Consider the following 18230-nt stretch of genomic DNA (forward strand, 5'->3'; position numbering starts at 1 on the left):
CTGAACTGCCCTAGACGGAGATAGAACCTTATCATTCTAAGCTCACGCAGTGTCAAATACTGACTGCTGGAGAACAGAGGACACGTACCAATGACCTGCTGGATGCTTTGGGCCGGGACGCCTTGTCAATATCCCTCTGTAGGGCCAGCAGCCTTGCCTGTAGAGAACGAACCCTTGGTGGTCAATGGTCATACATGTAGCATGTGTTTTACATGCCTCATCACCACCTGAACATACTGTCATGTTTCAGTAGATGCGTGTTGATCTGACAACTTTGGTTCTGAAAGGCTACATGTTTCTAAGCCTCAGTTCCATTAACACTACAAGAGCCATTTTACCTACTAGTAGAGCCGCCTTAGGGGTCAAATAGACCCCCTTTTTAGAATGTAAATCTGCTATCACTAGAGGGCGCTTCTTTTTTTAGCCTACACAGAAAAACTGCAAAATAGCTTCATACTAGCTTATCCTGGTGTGATTTAGAAAATGTAAGGATACTGGGTGGTAGAACGCACATATCTAGGAAAAGTCATGAAAGGAGGGTCCTGAAATGTGATTGAGTGCAAAGATATCACTTTTTTTTGTACTCACAGTTTTTTATTCACTCATGGCTGTTCTAGTGTTAGATGTGATCAATGTTGCTACCTGGTTAGTATGGATGGGTTTGGCCGTACTTCCCATCTTCTCAGCCACAAAGATCACTTCGTCATCGGATGCCGTCTGAGATAAAGACAGGTTGATTCATTGTGCACCGTTATGTTATATAATATATGTATGTATGTATGTATATATATATGTTTGTATATCAGCTTCGTAGCAGCGTTAGCTAACTAGCTAGCTAACCATTACATTACTGTCCTATATCATTGCTCTCCGCGTTAGAGTGAGCTCAGCATTGTGTTGCGCATAACACTACCTGAAGGTTTGGTGGTGACATATTTACTCATAACTTCGTAGTTTAGTTAGGTTTACTTACTTTGTTAATTCGCGTGGAGACCTGTATGGTGTCTGTTTGACCCGGAGATATTACTATACTACTTCCTTAGTGATCCAAAAGCGTGCCTAGCAACAAGCACCACCCTTCACTGTGCGTGTGTGTGTGTGTGTGTGTGTGTGTGTGTGTGTGTGTGTGTGTGTGTGTGTGTGTGTGTGTGTGTGTGTGTGTGTGTGTGTGTGCGCGTGTCATGGCAGGGTGTACCTGTGTGTCTGCGTCAGACAGCAACTCTCGTAGTCTCTCTCTTAGTAGCTCTGTTTCCCATTGGCTGATAGAATCAGACTCCGTTTCCCATTGGCTGACAGAGTCAGACACCACACCGTCCGGCCCGGACGCGAATTTGCGAAACCTAGGATGGTATGGGGAATGCAGGGCAATACCGCTACCTGATTGGTTGGCGAAAAACATGTTTATTGACTGGGCAACACAGTGTAAATACAGAGTTCAAGTTTAAACAACTCCTACAGTTCTCTGTTATGTGCGCCTGTCGGGGCTTCTCTCGGGATTATTCCATTTTGAATTGCACTTTCATTAATTAGTTAGGCCACATTTAGGGTTAGGGTTAAGGTTAGGGTTAGGGTTAGGGTTAGGGTTAGGGTTAAGGTTAGGGTTAGGGTTAAGGTTAAGGTTAGGGTTAGGGTTAAGGTTAGGGTTAGGGTTAAGGTTAGGGTTAGGGTTAAGATTGTTAACCTAATTTTCGTTGTTTGGTACCTGTACTGTAGCAATGACAATAAAGACCATTCATTCAAGGTTAAGGTTAGGGTTAGGGTTAAGGTTATGGTTAGGGTTAGACTGTCCCTGTAATCTCTATGTGTGATGTGTGAGACCAGGCTGTTTATTCTGATAATAACCAGCTTGTTAACATTCAATTTGTCACATTGTATACCCACAAATACATTTCAGAACTTTAGGAGTTGTTTAAACTTGAACTCTGTATTTACACTGTGTTGCCCAGTCAATAAACATGTTTTTCGCCAACCAATCAGGTAGCGGTATTGCCCTGCCTTCCCCATACTATCCTAGGTTTCGCAAATTCGCTTCCGGGTGAAGCGCGTGATGCCTGCAGCTGGATATACTTGAGTTTGAGCGATCTGAGTGAGACGACTGCGAGTGAGTGAATTTCTAAACTTTTTCTAATTGTGTTGTGTTTAATGTTATGAATTGGAGTGTTGCTAATTTATTGTTAGGTTAGTTATTTATTGTTAGGTTAGTTATGTATTGTTAGGTTAGTTAGTCTGTTTGTCTCTGCCAGGTGTATCGGCGCGCAGCATGGCTGAGTTGACCAAACTGAGCAGGAGACATGATGGTATCAAGGTTGGCAGCACCGTGTTTCCCTGCAGCTCAGTTGAAGAGTTTAGTTTAGCGGTAGGAAAAGTTGTTGGTTACAGCAGTGTTAGATCTGCAGCAAAAATGAATAGCGCTGTGGTTATCTTTCCGAGTTGAGAAAGTTAATGAGGTAATTGAACGCGGTATTGTTGTTGGGGACCTGCACGTTCCCGTGTTGCCACTTGCGCAACCGTCAATTAAAATCACGTTGTCTAATGTCCCACCATTCATCTCTGATGAGCTTCTGATAAGAGAGCTGTCCAGACACGGAAAGATAGTCTCTCCCATTAAGAAAGTGCTTACAGGGTGTAAATCACCTTTGCTGAGGCATGTTGTTTCTCATAGACGGTTTTTGTATATGATTCTGAATAATAGGAATGATGAGTTCAACGTGAGATTCCATGTTAGAGTGGAAGATTTTGATTATGTATTGTATGCATCATCAGAGACCATGAAGTGTTTTGGGTGTGGAGGGGGGGGGGCATGTTATTAAAGCATGTCCTAAGAAGCAGGCTCAGGAGGCGGAGGCTGACCTTGGAGAGGGAACTAGTGGACAAGGAGAGGCTGGTAAAGCTAGAGAGGGAACTAGTTAGGTTCTGGGCCCTGGACAGTCTGGACGGATTGATGGCAGCTGCTGGACTGAAAAAATCAGGTGTAGTGCTGAGGCACAAATATGTACATTTCTAGCCTGCAAACTGCGACACTTTAAATAAATGTGCAATAACACTATTGTGCAATATGACAACCCTAGTCGTCTATCTCCAGTATAGTATAGTGGATAGTGTACATAGCCTTTATTTATGTAAACCAGCTCCTTCCCTTCTTGTGTTTTTTTTAAAAGTGTTTTTTTTTCTTTCCTAACACCAGGGGAGCAACCCCTCCTAAATTTCGTTGTTTGGTACCTGTACTGTAGCAATGACAATAAAGACCATTCATTCATTCATTCATTCATTCATAGTGGACAAGGAGAGGCTGGTAAAGCTAGAGAGGGAACTAGTGGACAAGGAGAGGCTGGTAAAGCTGGAGAGGGAACTAGTAGCAAACAGGGAAAGGCTGGTGAAGCTGCTGAACCTTCTGGACAAACAGATGGAGGAGGGAAGGAGGGGCAGGACGGAAAAGAAGCGTCAAATAATGAGACTGTGGGTTTAGATGTTAGTGGTGAGCTACAAACAGAAGTAGCCAGTGATAGTCCTTAATAAAATTTGAAGTCCTTAATAAAAAGAAAAAGGCTTTAGCAGACCTGCTAGGTGTGAAGGCTCAAGGAGCTTTGTTAAGATCAAGATTTATGAATGTAAATGCTATGGATTTGCCTTCCAGTTACTTCTTCGGTCTGGAGAAGAAGAATGGACAAAACAAATTCATTCACTCTCTTCTGTCAGAAACTGGACAGGACATCACTGATGCCAGTCAGATCCGGAGACGGGCCGTTGAGTTTTATTCTGCTTTGTATAGCAGTGAGTACACTGAGAATGATGTCCTTCTACAGACCTTTTGTGAGGGATTGCCTACATTGTCACGGGAGTCTACAGTGCTGCTTGAGAGGCCTTTGGACTCGTCAGAGCTCTACTCTGCCTTACGGAGCATGGGTGGCGGGAAAGCCCCTGGTATTGACGGTTTGACAGTGGAGTTTTACAAAGCTTTTTGGGACATTGTGAAAGACGATCTTCTCGAGGTATTCAATGAGAGTCTGGCTGAGGGTGCTTTGCCGCTTTCCTGTCGCAGGGCAGTGATAACCTTACTGCCAAAAAAGGGGACTTTGCAAGATATCAGGAACTGGAGGCCTGTGTCAATTTTATGCACCGAATATAAGATTCTGTCAAAGACCTTAGCAAACCGTCTGAGAGAAGTAATGGACCAGATCATACATCGGGATCAGACGTATTGTGTACCTGGCAGGTCAATATTGGATAATGTATATTTAATTTGTGATGTTTTGGGTGTCTCTGAATCATTGGGCTTGAATACTGCTCTTATTTCAATAGATCAGGAGAAAGCATTTGACCGCGTTGAGCACAATTATCTCTGGAGGGTTATGGAGAGTTTTGTGTTCAGCGATGGTCTCATTGCTATGGTGAAAGTTTTGTATCAGAACATTGAGAGTGTGTTAAAATTCAATGGTGCTCTATGTGCTCCTTTTAAAGTACAGAGGGGCATTAGACAAGTCTGCGCTCTCTCTGGCATGTTATATGTAGTGTTGTTCCGATACCATTTTTTTATCCCGATACCGATACCGATACCTGACCGTGCAGTACTTGCCGATACCGAGTACCGATCCGATACCACGGCGTTTGAAAAAACAAAACAAAAAAAAAGGTTTTTTGAGCCGCATACTCACCTCGATGTAAAATGATTGCTAACACTTAGTCTGGCACTGCTCAAAACCTTTGTAAAACAGGAAAAAATACCAACTGAGAGTGAATGCTATAGAACATGTGCAATCATGCTAATCATGATGCCAATCAGTGCAATATCCATTTAAGATATAAAACAGTCGTAGTAGTAGTGCAACAGCAAGTGAACATTTACAAACAAAATAACTTTAAGATATAAAACAGTCGTAGTAGTAGTGCAACAGCAAGTGAACATTTACAAACAAAATAACTTTAAGATATAAAACAGTCGTAGTAGTAGTGCAACAGCAAGTAAACAATTACAAACAAAATAACTTTAAGATATAAAACCGTACAAGTAGTGCAACAGCAAGTAAACATTTACAAACAAAATAAGGCCCATTTGAGACTAACATAAGATGTAGGCCTACCTGAGGGAATAATAATATTTTAGAAGTGCAGCCTGAATTTGGTAAAATAAATAAAAGGATATTTTAAATGTTAGGAAATGTTATCACAAATGTAAACAAACTCCACTTTAAAAAACAAAAACAAAAGAGCTGGAGCAAAATAAAGTGCACTGCACATTAGTGCAGACATGTCACATAGCAGCACTCAGTCCTCCAAATTAAAATCCTTAGGCTTCAAGTTCAAATACATAGGCAGGTTCTTCTTTAAGAAGATGACCATTTCTACTCTCTCTCCTAGCAGCCTGTTCCTCTTTTCATCCAGTATGTTGGAAGCTGTTCTGAACAGTCTCTCACTATCTACACTAGTAGAGGGAGCACAGAGAAACACTGCAGCAGTAGCAGCCAGGGTGGGGAACCGTTCCTTATTCTTTCCCCAGTACTCAAATGGGCTCTCTAAGCGGTGGATGGTTTTCCGCGATAAAAAAAAGCTGCCACGCCATTGTTTGAGAGCAGCTGCTCTGGGCCAATAGCGTTCCAGCAGAGGAGCATGCCTGGGCATGTCTGGGCATGTCTGTGTTAGGAAGGCTGTGTCAGGCTCCGATAGCAGACACGCTGAGAAAAACGCAACGTGCTGCGTTTGAACAAGAGTTTGGTATCGGGTGTTATTATTTGTTAGTACTCGCCGATACCGATACCAGCATTTTTGTGCGTATCGGTGGCCATGCCGATACTAGTATCGGTATCGGAACAACACTAGTATACAGTAGGGATGTCCCGATCCCACTTTTTCACTACCGATACCGATACCGATACCTGGGCTTCGGGTATCGGCGATACCGATACCGATCCGATATTTGTATAATTTTTTTGACCCCTGAATATTTTTTTTTTTTTTTTTTTTTTTTCCTAACACCAGGGGAGCCACCCCTCCTAAATTTCGTTGTTTGGTACCTGTACTGTAGCAATGACAATAAAGACCATTCATTCATTCATTCATTCAAATACCTCCCCAGTATATAGTCCACACCAACAACAGTTAAATTAAAGACTGCCAGCCTTTATTAAAGCAACAAATGCGACGTGTTGTGGATTGGAACTACGGATCATAAGCTTTCAAATGATGTGTCATACATTGAAATCCGAAAAAATATGAAGTTAGAGTCATTTGAATGTTGTTAGACGTCAGGCACATATAGGGTTAACCTCTTTGTAATGAAACCGGAAGCACACAGCGCAGCGCTATGCGCATTTTAAGCGCATATAGGACTCGCGTGAAGCGCTATGCGCATTTTAAGCGCATATAGGACTCGCGTGAAGCATTTCTGCGACACGCGTTTTTGTTCACTGTTTTTATTCACTCATCGCTTATACACATAAGTTTGACTGCGGATGACAGTAGGATCGGATCGGAGCCTTTTTTTTCTTCTGGTCCGATCTCCGATCCAGCATTCAGGACCAATATCGGGTCGATATCCGATCTCAGTATCGGATCGGGACATCCCTAGTATACAGTAACAATAAGTTAGTGGAAACACCACAAATCTACGGAACCACTTATTGAGGCATCACCCTGACGTGAAACATGGAAAAGAGGATCCGAAACAAGCCTCGCTGATAAAGTGGCAAGTGATTGTCAGGTACGAGTCCATTGCTCTGGATGTCCAGCTGTCACACGTTATGGCAACTCTCTCTACTGGCTGGAGTGAAGTTGCGATGTCACGTTTCACCTGCGCGGACATGTCTGGGACTATCACTTCACTCAACTGTTTGCGTGTCGGTAACACGTAGCGTGGTTCTAGTACACTGACGACGCTGTAGTAATTTGTTGGGCACGCAGAGAATTTGATTGTAATTTGCAACCAAACGTCTTTATCAGCGAGGCTTGTTTCGGATCCGCTTTTCCATGTTTCACGTCAGGGTGATGCCTCAATAAGTGGTTCCGTAGATTTGTGGTGTTTCCACTAAATTCAACCTCCACTGCGCACAGCTTGCATATGGCTTTGCTTTTGTCCTGCTCATCTCTATCGTCATAATTTTTACATCCAAAATGCACCCAGACATCAGCCTTTAAGCCTGGTCGTTGCGTGAGATATGATAAATTCTTGTAGCGCGAGATCTGGCCACGAGATCTCGTTGCGGGTTGAAGCTGCAAGCAGAATAAAATAAAATAAAATAAAAAACATGAAAGATCGATCTCGGGATTTATGAATCGATAATCGCTCATTCAATGAAGATCGATTCAGAATCGGGAAATCGATTTTTTTAACCCAGCCCTAATATACAGTCACAACAGCTTGGCACCTCCTCCTCATGCTGGTCACCAGCCTGGTCACACACTGCTGTGGGACGGCATCCCATTCCTCAACCAGGATTTGCCGCAAGTCAGCCAACATGGTTGCGTTGGTCACTCTGGCACGTACAGCACACCCAAGCTGATCCCACAAGTGTTCGATTGGGTTGAGGTCTGGACTCACGGCAGGCCATTCCACCCTCTCCACTCCCAAATTCTGGAGGTGCTCTGTGATGATCCTGGCTCTGTGGGGGCGAGCTTTGTCATCCTGGAGTATGGAGTTAGGTCCCAGAATCTGGAGATATGGGATCGCCACTGACCCCAGAATATAATTCCTGTCAATTAGGTGCCATACACCTGCCAGCACTTGAAGCTCAAAACGAGAGTGAATACAACAGAAGAATATTGCAGGGGATTTTGGCAAATCTTTTTGGCCCGCTACCCACACGTTTAGCTGTGTTACTCATTCCACGAATGCATGATCCTTACAAGTTGTACCTCGTTGTAAAGGTGACTAATAAGGCTTTCCAACGATATAAAATACAATACCCATTGGTATTATTAAAGGGGAGGAAGAATCGACTGAAATAACGTTTCCAAACTTTTTTTGAGGAGTTTATATATATATGGCACTGAATCATAACGCAATCTAGACATTATAATGTTCCAGACCTTTGCTTGAGGACATTTTCTCTAACTGGACCTTGTTGAATTGTTGCTGAATACCCCTGCTATAGTCGTTCGGTGACAGGGCTATGTATGTCATCTGCATAGTTGTGGTAGGCAATTTTGTTCTTTTTTATGATGTGTCCCAATGGAAGCATCTAGAGATTGAATAGGAGGGGGGATTGACCCTTGGGGAACCCCACATGTCATTTTAATTTGGTCGGACACAAAGTTGCCAATAGAGACATAACAGCTTCTGTCCTGTAGGTAAGATCTAAACCAGTCTAGTAGTACTAAAACAGATTTTTCTGGAGTCAGTGTTCACACGAATGTCATTAAGGACCTTAATTTGGGGTTGAGTGGTTTGGGGAGTTGGGGGCAGGGAGTGAGGGTGCGGGGAGAGAACGGGGGGCTGCACCGTCGCTTTAGTGGCTCAACAAGTTGGCTAACGATCTGTCTTGCCCTGGCGACTGAAGATCGCAGTTCAGCCAGCTGTGATGAGTTTGGAGGGCCCTTTACTGTAGGCTGTCGAGGCTGACGAGACCCGGTTGAAATGCCTCCTAGGATTACGGTGCTAGTTGTCCGTCTTCCATTCCGTTTCAAAGCCTTCTAAATCATCCGAATCAGTTGTAACATTGTCATAATAACAATAGTAATAACTTTTATTTGTATAGCGCTTTTCCTGCAAACGTTGTAGCTCATCATCAATATCACTCCCTTCAGAACTAACTTCAGAAACTTCTCCGCTGTTGCCAAGATATCGTGAAACAAATTATAATCTGCACGTGTGTAGATACTCCCACGTGTATATGTTCATGCATTCCATTGGCCAAGAGACCAGAAGAATGTGGAAAAAATACACATACTACAAAATGACGTATCCGTTTTCCCGGCTTGAAAGGTAGAACAACGCAACAGCGCCCCCGGTTTAAATGGGTTAACCATTGTGTTACTCCCCCAATCCACTTGGTCATACAATTTGACCTTTTGACCCTTGTATTATGTTGGGACAAAGTCACACGTATATGACGTACATGCATGTTTATATAATTTTATTTTATTACACCTTTTCTTTAACAATATATTTGAGAAACCAAAGAGACACCATCATGTTTTGCAGTATAAACTATAGTAATATATGTGTGGTGGCCTGGGAAAACCCGTCGGATGTCGCTGGCGTTCGTTTGTGGCAAAGAGCAAAAATAGATGGAAATCGCGATTTTGGCGATTTTGATATTATGTGGTATTCTAGTACTTTGAACTCCATACTACATTATGGTGAATAAACATTTTAAGAAAACAAAAGAGAAAGTACTTATTTTTATGTTTTTGTGGTGGGTAGTTTGTCTGCATCACAAGCAGACAAACGAGACCTGCTGATCTGCATAGGCTCCTCCCCCGACCCGGAGGAGAAAGGAGTCGGGGGCAGCATGGGGGCAGCATTTCTCATCTTTCACTTTTTTTGACATGATACATTAAAATGCTCATAACTTTTTAAAATAAAGGGCTATCTCAGACATTCAACCAGTTATGAATAGCTGAGAACTTCTAATTTATGGAAATATAAAAAAATGAAAATGCCACCATGTGAAGGGTTTTCCCAGGCCACCACACATATCTATTTAAAATAATATTCTTTTTTTTGACAACTTTGCTCAATGTTTTGCACAGAATGTGTTTGTAACCCTGTATATGTTCATATTCTTACAGATGAGCAGAGCTCCAACCCAGGTTCAGACAGCGAGCCCAGCTCCACCACATCAGGAAACCATCAACAACACAGACACTCAGGAGAGAAAACACACCACTGCTCCCAGTGTGGCAAGAGTTTCAAGCAGGCAGGACACCTGAAGCAGCATCAGATAATACACACTGGAGAGAAACCTTACCAGTGCTCCCAGTGTGAGAAATGTTTTACTCAAGCAGGACACCTAAAGAGACACCAGAGAATACACACAGGAGAGAAACCATACCAGTGCACACAGTGTGGCAAGAATTTTACTCAGGCAGGATCCCTAGTTGAACACCAGAGAATACACACAGGAGAGAAACCATACCAGTGCTCCCAGTGTGAGAAATGTTTTACTCAAGCAGGACACCTAATTATGCACCAGAGAATACACACAGGAGAGAAACCATACCAGTGCTCCCAGTGTGGGAAGTGTTTCACTCGGGCAGATACCCTAAGGACGCATCAGAGAATACACTCAGTATTTCTTCAGGGAGTTTGTTCCAGGAGCATGCAGCAGCGTGACTGAAAGCTGCTGCACCGTGTTTTAAATACTTTTTAAATTTAAAAATAAATTAAAAGGCTGTAGCCAAAAATACAGATAAAAAGGGAGACAACTCTTGTAAACTGAAATCTAAAACATAATGAGATAAAACAAAAACAATTATTTCTTACTGTAACTTGTTTAGTGAAGGCAACCACTTCTTCAAAGGCCAGTGTAGGGGCTGATTGATTGGTTGATTGATTGGTGATGAGAGTCTGCTGGGCTCCAAAAAAGGCTGCTTGGATGGGTGTGGCAGTGGGGGTGGGATTGTGATGGCGAGTGGGGTGTGTGTGTGTGTGTGTGTGTGTGTGTGTGTGTGCGTGCATGAAGCAGAACCATGCCAGAATTTCCTTCCGCCATCACACCTATACTTAGATTGGCATCCCTCTAAACCAATCAATGCATCCAATCTGGCCTTCAACCAATGGGCTTCACCGGCAAGGCCAATATAAAAAGACTGGGACATCCCCTAGCAAGCCTTTTGCTGAAAGCATGTGTTGTTTTTAGAGAGTTTGGCTTCCCATAGACTCAATGTTAGAGCTCGATCTGCTAACTGATTCTATGCTGGTGATTGATGCAGTACAGTGTTTCCTCCCGGATTTTTCACATTAGTGGCGGAGCGCTCATTTGTCGCATAAAACGCGCACTGGCGCTCAAAACAAAGCCGAGCAGGTGACTTTATATAGAAGGTGATCAAATACCAATATATCCTACAGCTGCAGCGGAACGCGCATTACACACACACACACACAGAAAGATCAATACGAAGTAGGCCTACATGAGAGTACACGTACACACACAAAACCGGCTAACGTTACTCATTAACTGTTTACACAAGTAAAATCACAGTGTGACAGTCAGATGGAGCATTCGGTAAACAACAACAGCAAGGTAATGCTATCAGTTGAGTTAAAGAAAACCAACTCTTACCTTTGAGGACACCAACATGAGCCCTGCTTACCCGTACCTCCGCCGTTCTGTTCGTGGTGATTTTAGAGGCAATAGATTATTTTTGCCCCGCGCATATTGCTATGAATAGTTCGAAGCTAGGTGCTTGCACGTTAGGTGCGAGAATGCTCGGTTAACCCATTAGCGGGAACATTATTTGTTTCACAAAATAGGCTGATTTAATTGACCATGAACATCAGAGACATACATTACGAATGTTCATTTAAAATACTCTATACTGAGCACTGGTATACATTTACATTTTTGGCATTTAGCAGACGCCTTATTCCAAAGCGACTTACAATCAATACATTTGAATACTAAGCATGTGAATCATCAGTCCACCATTCGTGGCAGGAAGAGTAATTGATAGAAGGACAAACCTTCTTCTGCCACCTTCTTCTAAAACTTTTTTTTATTTTTTTATACTGGAGGAACAGAGAAACAGTACAAGGGGGACGATAGAAGTTCTTAGGCACACAGTAGAGGGGAAAGCGGGTGTCTTTAGGAGACGTAGTGCTGAGGGCAGAAGATGTCTCAGGAGGAGCAGTTAAGGTGTAACCTGAAGAGGTGGGTCTTCAGTCTACGACGGAAGATGGGTAGTGACTCTGCCGTTCTGACAGCCGTGGGGAGCTCATTCCACCAGCGGGGAGCCAGAGTTGTGAAGAGACGTGATCGGGCAGCACGACTGCTGTGCAGAGTTGGTGGGGCCAGTCGGCCAGCCGAGGTGGAGGAGCGGAGTGAGCAGGCTGGAGTTTGGGGGGTTACCATTTCCTTCAGGTAGGCAGGGGCTGTCCCTTTAGCTGCCTGATATGCAAGCACCAGGGTCTTGAATCTGATGCGAGCTGCTATCGGGAGCCAGTGCAGGGTGCGAAGGAGAGGGGTGACATGAGAGTGTTTGGGGAGGTTGAATACCAGACGTGCAGCAGCGTTCTGGATGAGCTGCAGAGGTCTAATGGCGGAGGCGGGGAGACCGGCCAGGAGTATGTTGCAGTAATCCAGGCGGGAGATGACCAGTGCCTGGGTCAAGAGATGCGCTGCCTCTCTGGTAAGGAATGGTCGTATCCTTCTGATGTTATAGAGGAAGAATCTGCAGGAGCGAGCCGTTGCTGCAATGTTCTCCGCACAGGATAGTCGGTTATCCAGGATCACTCCAAGGTTCTTCGCTGTCAGGGAGGGGGTTACAGTAGAGCTCTTCACTGTGATAGGGAAGTCTTGGAGAGGGCAGGCTTTCCCGGGGATGAAGAGGAGCTCGGTCTTGTTAAGATTGAGCTTGAGATGGTGGTCAGCCATCCATGTTGAAATGTCAGCGAGACATGCAGAGATACGGGTTGCCACGTGTACATCAGACGGGGGGGAAGGACAGGAAGAGTTGAGTGTCGTCTGCGTAGCTGTGGTAGGAGAGCCCATGTGAAGAGATTACCGAGCCAAGAGACTTGGTGTAGAGAGAGAAGAGTAGGGGCCCTAGGACAGAACCCTGGGGTACCCCAGTGGAGAGGGTTCGTGTAGAAGACAGCGATTCTCTCTAGGTCACCTGGTAGGAGTGGCCCGCCAGGTAGGAAGAAAACCAGGAGTGTGCGGTGCCAGAGATGCCCAGTTCTGAGAGGATGGAGAGAAGGATCTGGTGATTGACTGTGTCGAAGGCAGCAGACAGGTCAAGGAGAATGAGAACAGAGGAGAGGGAGGAAGCTTGAGCAGCATGGAGGGCTTCCGTGACAGCAAGGAGCGCAGTCTCAGTGGAGTGCCCAGCCTTGAAGCCGGATTGGTGGGGGTCTAAGTGATCCATCTTCTGGAGATAGTCAGTCAGTTGTTTAGATGCCGCGCACTCAAGGGTTTTGGAAGGGAAGGAGAGAAGGGATACAGGTCTGTAATTGTGGACAGATGAAGGGTCAAGGGTAGGTTTCTTAAGGAGAGGCTTGACTCTGGCTATTTTGAAGGCCGCTGGGACAGATCCTGTGGATAGGGAGGAGTTGATTAGGGTGGTAAGGTAAGGAAGGATGTCGGCGGAAATGGATTGGAGAAGAGGGGAGGGGATGGGATCAAGAGGGCAAGTGGTTGCCCGCTTCGATGTGATAAGTTTGAGAATCTCATCGGGGGAGAGGGGGGAAAAAGATGACAAGCCAGAGACCGAGTGTCGAGGAGAGAGTTTGGAAGGGGTGTTAGCATCGTTAGTAGGAGGAGGGAGAGGTGGGGGGGAAAAGGTGCTGCTGATGTCGTCCACCTTTTTTTCAAAGTAGGTGACAAAGTCATCGGCGGACAGGGAGGAAGGAGGAGGGGGAGGAGGTGGATTAAGGAGTGAAGAGAAAGTGGAGAACAGTTTTCTAGGATCAGAGGCAGAAGAATGTATTTTGGAATGATAGTAGGATGCTTTAGCAGCTGATGCCGAGGAGGCGTAGTTTGGGAGGAGAGAGTGATAGAGGATAAGGTCATCAGAAAGGCCAGTTTTTCTCCATTTCCTCTCAGCTGCTCTGAGCTCTAGTCTACAAGCATGTAGCGTTTCAGAGAGCCAGGGAGCCCGAAGAGAGGATCGAGCTGGCATCAAGGTTAGTGGACAGAGGGTGTCGAAGGATGAGGTATAAGAACATGAACCAGAGAACAGCAGTAAATGCAATAACCCACAGTCGTCGCTGATGATGTTGCATTTTCGATTAGGATACGTTTACGGGATTAAAGCGACCGGCGACGGGCGAAGAGAGAAATCCAAATGTCCCGCTAAATTCGGACCAATCACAAAACTGTTTTGAAAGCGCGTCGCCTTGCGCCGCGCGCCTGTTGAGAGCGATTCAGTCTCGATTGCAGTGCGAACACAAACGACGAGGTTAATTGCAACATTGTAACATATTGTAACTAACTACGCCCTAAATCGTAACGAAATGTAGGTCTGGAAGCGGCCTGAATCTAGCTTCAATCTGCTTTTTTTCTGTTTTCCGGTCATAATAACTCGCTGCCTTTCTGCGCAGCCTGAATCAAAGTGGACTGTCTGAATCAATTAGTGGCGGAGGAAATTCATTGGTGGCGGGCCGCCATAAATGCATATAGAGGAAACTGCAGTAGATCGGATTGAACTGGATAGGTCTAGAGCAATGGAGGATGGCAAACACACCTGCTATTTATGAGTCTAATTGCCACCAAAAACACCTGATTGCCTTTTGATTAGATTGTCATTCCATATAAAGCCTAAGCGTGCACCAGACTCCTTCTAAAGAAGTGGGAATCTCTTGATTGAGATCACTATTACTAGTTCCAATGGCTGTTCTGTTTATTTTCTCAATTCCAGTATAAATTTATGTATTTTTCCTTCCCTTTGTCTAAGTCATACCTTTGATTTGAAGACTTTCCTTTCAAGGCTATTGTTTGCCATGTGGTTCATCATTAGCCTAACCTTTTGTATGTAAATAGTTACTAGGCTTCAGCCATGTGTAAGTTTGTTCCAAGTTCCTTTAACATTGATGTTACAACTAATCCTTTGTTTATTTTCTAGATAATCATACATCATGCCACCCTTTTACCCCAAGTCATATACCAACTCTTGGTGTGCTCGATCAACTGACCATTTATTACTGTGATGGCAACCTGAACCCAACCCAGCTCCTGAACCCAACCCAGTCCAATGTGTTTCTCCTCCTGCCCGTTGGTCTGTGGGTGTTTTTTCTCAGTGTGATTTCACAAGCAAGTTGCCAGAAAAGGGTTTGAGCTGAGCTTGTTTCAGTCTGTTGGCCAAAGTCTCTGGGGTCTTGGCTGAATCTCCATGTGCTTTTGTAGTTTATACCCAATAAGCAGTGGTGTAGTCTAGGTGATACGCAGGACTACGCCGTATACCCACTAGGAAAGGCCAAGGATTTGCCTATACCCACTTAAAAATGCGCGAGGATACGTAACGGCGTTTTGTGACAGAACTTTCACACTTTTATTCATAAAATTCACCCCGTCTGTGTTACGAAGCACTTACTTCGAACTTTCTGACATGTTTGTTATCGCATAACCAGTCGTTCAGAATGCTCTCAGTATTTCCCCTACAATTGCCTTGGGTTGGGCGGGCCAGACCTCCACACACAGCTTCGTGCCGTGCTGGAGAATGTTTTCGTTTTGTTTTGTTTTTGCACGAGTGTGCGCGTGCGACGCGAGAGAGTTTTTGCAGGGTGAAAGCTCTGCAGAAGAAAGTAAGCAAGTTGAAACGTTAGCAAATATAATTACTGTGTTCTGACAGAGAAAGTTGGTTCAAATTAGTCGTTATTATTGTGACTAGAAAGTGTCTGATTATAGTTTCATGATGTGAATAATAGTGTCAAAGAACTAGCAAGCTAGCTAGCGTGCTCAGAGGTGATTAGATGAGCTAGTCTGCTGCACACATGCCAGCTAAAGAGCTAACTGGATGCACTTCATTATTTTACTTAAAGTAGATATACAATCTTTCTTATTCTGCTAGAATTGGGCTTTATGGTAATACCATAATGGTATATTTACAGTACATGGACAGTGGATTGAAGCATTGGAACAAACCCTCACTCATTGGAAATGTCTGTTTTTTGTAGTTGGACATATGATTTTCTTACAGGTGAGAGAGTAAGTAAAGACAGTATCTGACTGCATTGCCCACAGCAACCCAATATTCAATTAGAATGATGTTATGATTTGATATGAATTCAATGTATACCTCTTATTAAATTATAAATACTTGTTGTTATATTTGCCTTTTGGTTGACAGCAAAAGAGGGAGAGAGGAGGATAGAGAGGGAGAGAATGAGAGAGAGCAGGATGGTGTCGGCACACCAGAGAGAGAGCAAGAACCAGGTGAGAAAGTGGACATGTAGTCAAGACCACATAAGTAGCCTTGAGAACCGATGGTTCTCGAGCCTAACGGCCCTTAGGGGGCAGGAGCCTATCTCCTGTTTCTGTAGCGTGAGGCAGCTTGATGTACAAATACAGTCCATGCCACCCACCCCAAGGCAGCAAACACTGGTGTAGATCAGGGTTTCCGATAGAAAAAAATTGTGCCGGTCAACGTGTCCGGGAAGATTTAAATTTACCGGACAAACGTGAGATATTCCGGTCATCATATTAAAATATAATATAGCTGTTTGTCGCGGTGATTACTGTTGTGTAGCCTATATATGCCGTTTAATGTCTATTTCTCATCCGATACGATTAGATGCGAGCTATATAATAAATTTAATAATAGGCTTTCATGATTCACATGCGCGCTATGCCATATGTCCAGCGCTGAACACGCGCCACACTGGGAACTGAACAGACTGCATCGATCAATGAACGGACTCCACATTACGTTAACTGAAGTCTGTTAAATTGTTTGGGATTAATGTGAGTTTTCTATTTTCTCTTTCCAGTTTTACCCTTTTTTATCAATAAAACAACGTCATTTCTATAACCAGGTCTCGCTGGTTGGGAAGGCATTTAGTTTAGCTGCCTGTCAAATCATACTTAATCGGACTCGGGAGTATGACAATGAGGAGAACATAACTGTTTATTGAGAAACAATTGATAGGCAGGCTGGGATACGTATATAAAGAAATACCACAATGTCTAGATTTATAACATTTTATTGAAAAGTGCAAGAGGTTACATGTAGGCTTCTGGCGTGACACATAGGCTAGCCTAATTTCCATTCATATGCCTTTTATCAGATAAAATAAAATAGAATAAAACTCTTTGAAAATAAATAGGCTTTAAATGAACTTAACTGCTTTCAGTCGCTCAGTCAGTACCACATACTGATGACATGCGATGCCATTTTTTGCCATGTGAAATGCAACTTGTAGCTGAGAGTGCAGCTTATTGTTAGCCGTTTCATTAGCCTGCTCAAAGTGGCCTTTCATAGCGGTTTGCTGTTGCCTCAAACTGACCGCCGATATGTGGTCACTGCACCGACTGTGATCAGTGAGACCTTCTCATATTCGTTGCTCCTCTCGTGAATCCGTTATTCCTCCCCAATTTTTTGCACGGTGAGCAGAACATTTTTCCTTCCCCATCTAAACGCAGCCAGGGGAAATGTTCTTTCCATTCAACTCGGAACCCTCGAGACTTTCTGGCTGGAGGAGCCACTACCTCCATCTCTTCAGAGTCAGACTTCTCCTCAGACTCATTGTAGCTTGGTTTCATGAAGTAATTGTTAAGCTTACTTTGTCTTGCCATGTTTACCTCTCGCTCGCTATGGTGCACTTTGAGCTGCAACGTTTGCAGGTTAAAAGCAGGGTTGCCAGATGGGCCGGGTTATCGCCGAATGGGCTACTGGGTTTAGCGGTAATAGACTGGTTAGGCTGTAAAATCCCATCTGGCAACCCTGCCACCGCTGTTTCGCGGAGTCATCATCATGCCGGCGTCAAATCATATAATAATAAAATAAATATATTGCCTATATATTCGTCTTTTTTAATATAGAAGGAATCAGAATGTGACAATTAAACGTTAGCGAATTGTATTCAAATTGTGCTTAGAGGGAATTATTTTCACCGGACATTATGACCGAAGAGGTTTCAATTTGTCGGACTTCAATAGATTTTACCGGACAAAGACCGGTAATTACCGGTTAACAGAAACCCAGGTGTAGATGCATACTGTATGCATAAGTGAGTGTGGTGGTGCTTATGGGGTGTCGCTACGGGACAGGTGTCGCTCTGACTGGGAGGGCAAAATCACAGTATACCCACTGACAGTTCAAGATGGCGGCGCGATCAGACGCGCGGCTCGGAGTGGCTCCAACGCTGGTGCTTTTTAGTGTTTTTAAGTACATTTGTATGTACATTTTTATTTTAGTACTTATAGGGAACGGTTGTGTAAATAGTACCTACAGCAGACTAGACTTATTAGAAGTTGGTGCGCAAAATGAGAGGACTGTAACAACGGAATTCTTGAAACAACAAAGGATCCCATTCGAAATCGCTAGGTCGCCGGGAGAAAAATGGTTCGCGGTCCCAGCCCTCAAGCGCAAACGTCGGCGTCGTGACCGTAAGCAACGCCGAGGACGAAGGGGAGGCCTGC

Source organism: Nansenia antarctica (assembly GCF_963989245.1).
Source record: "Nansenia antarctica genome assembly, contig: SCAFFOLD_25, whole genome shotgun sequence".
Lineage (NCBI taxonomy): Eukaryota > Metazoa > Chordata > Actinopteri > Argentiniformes > Microstomatidae > Nansenia > Nansenia antarctica.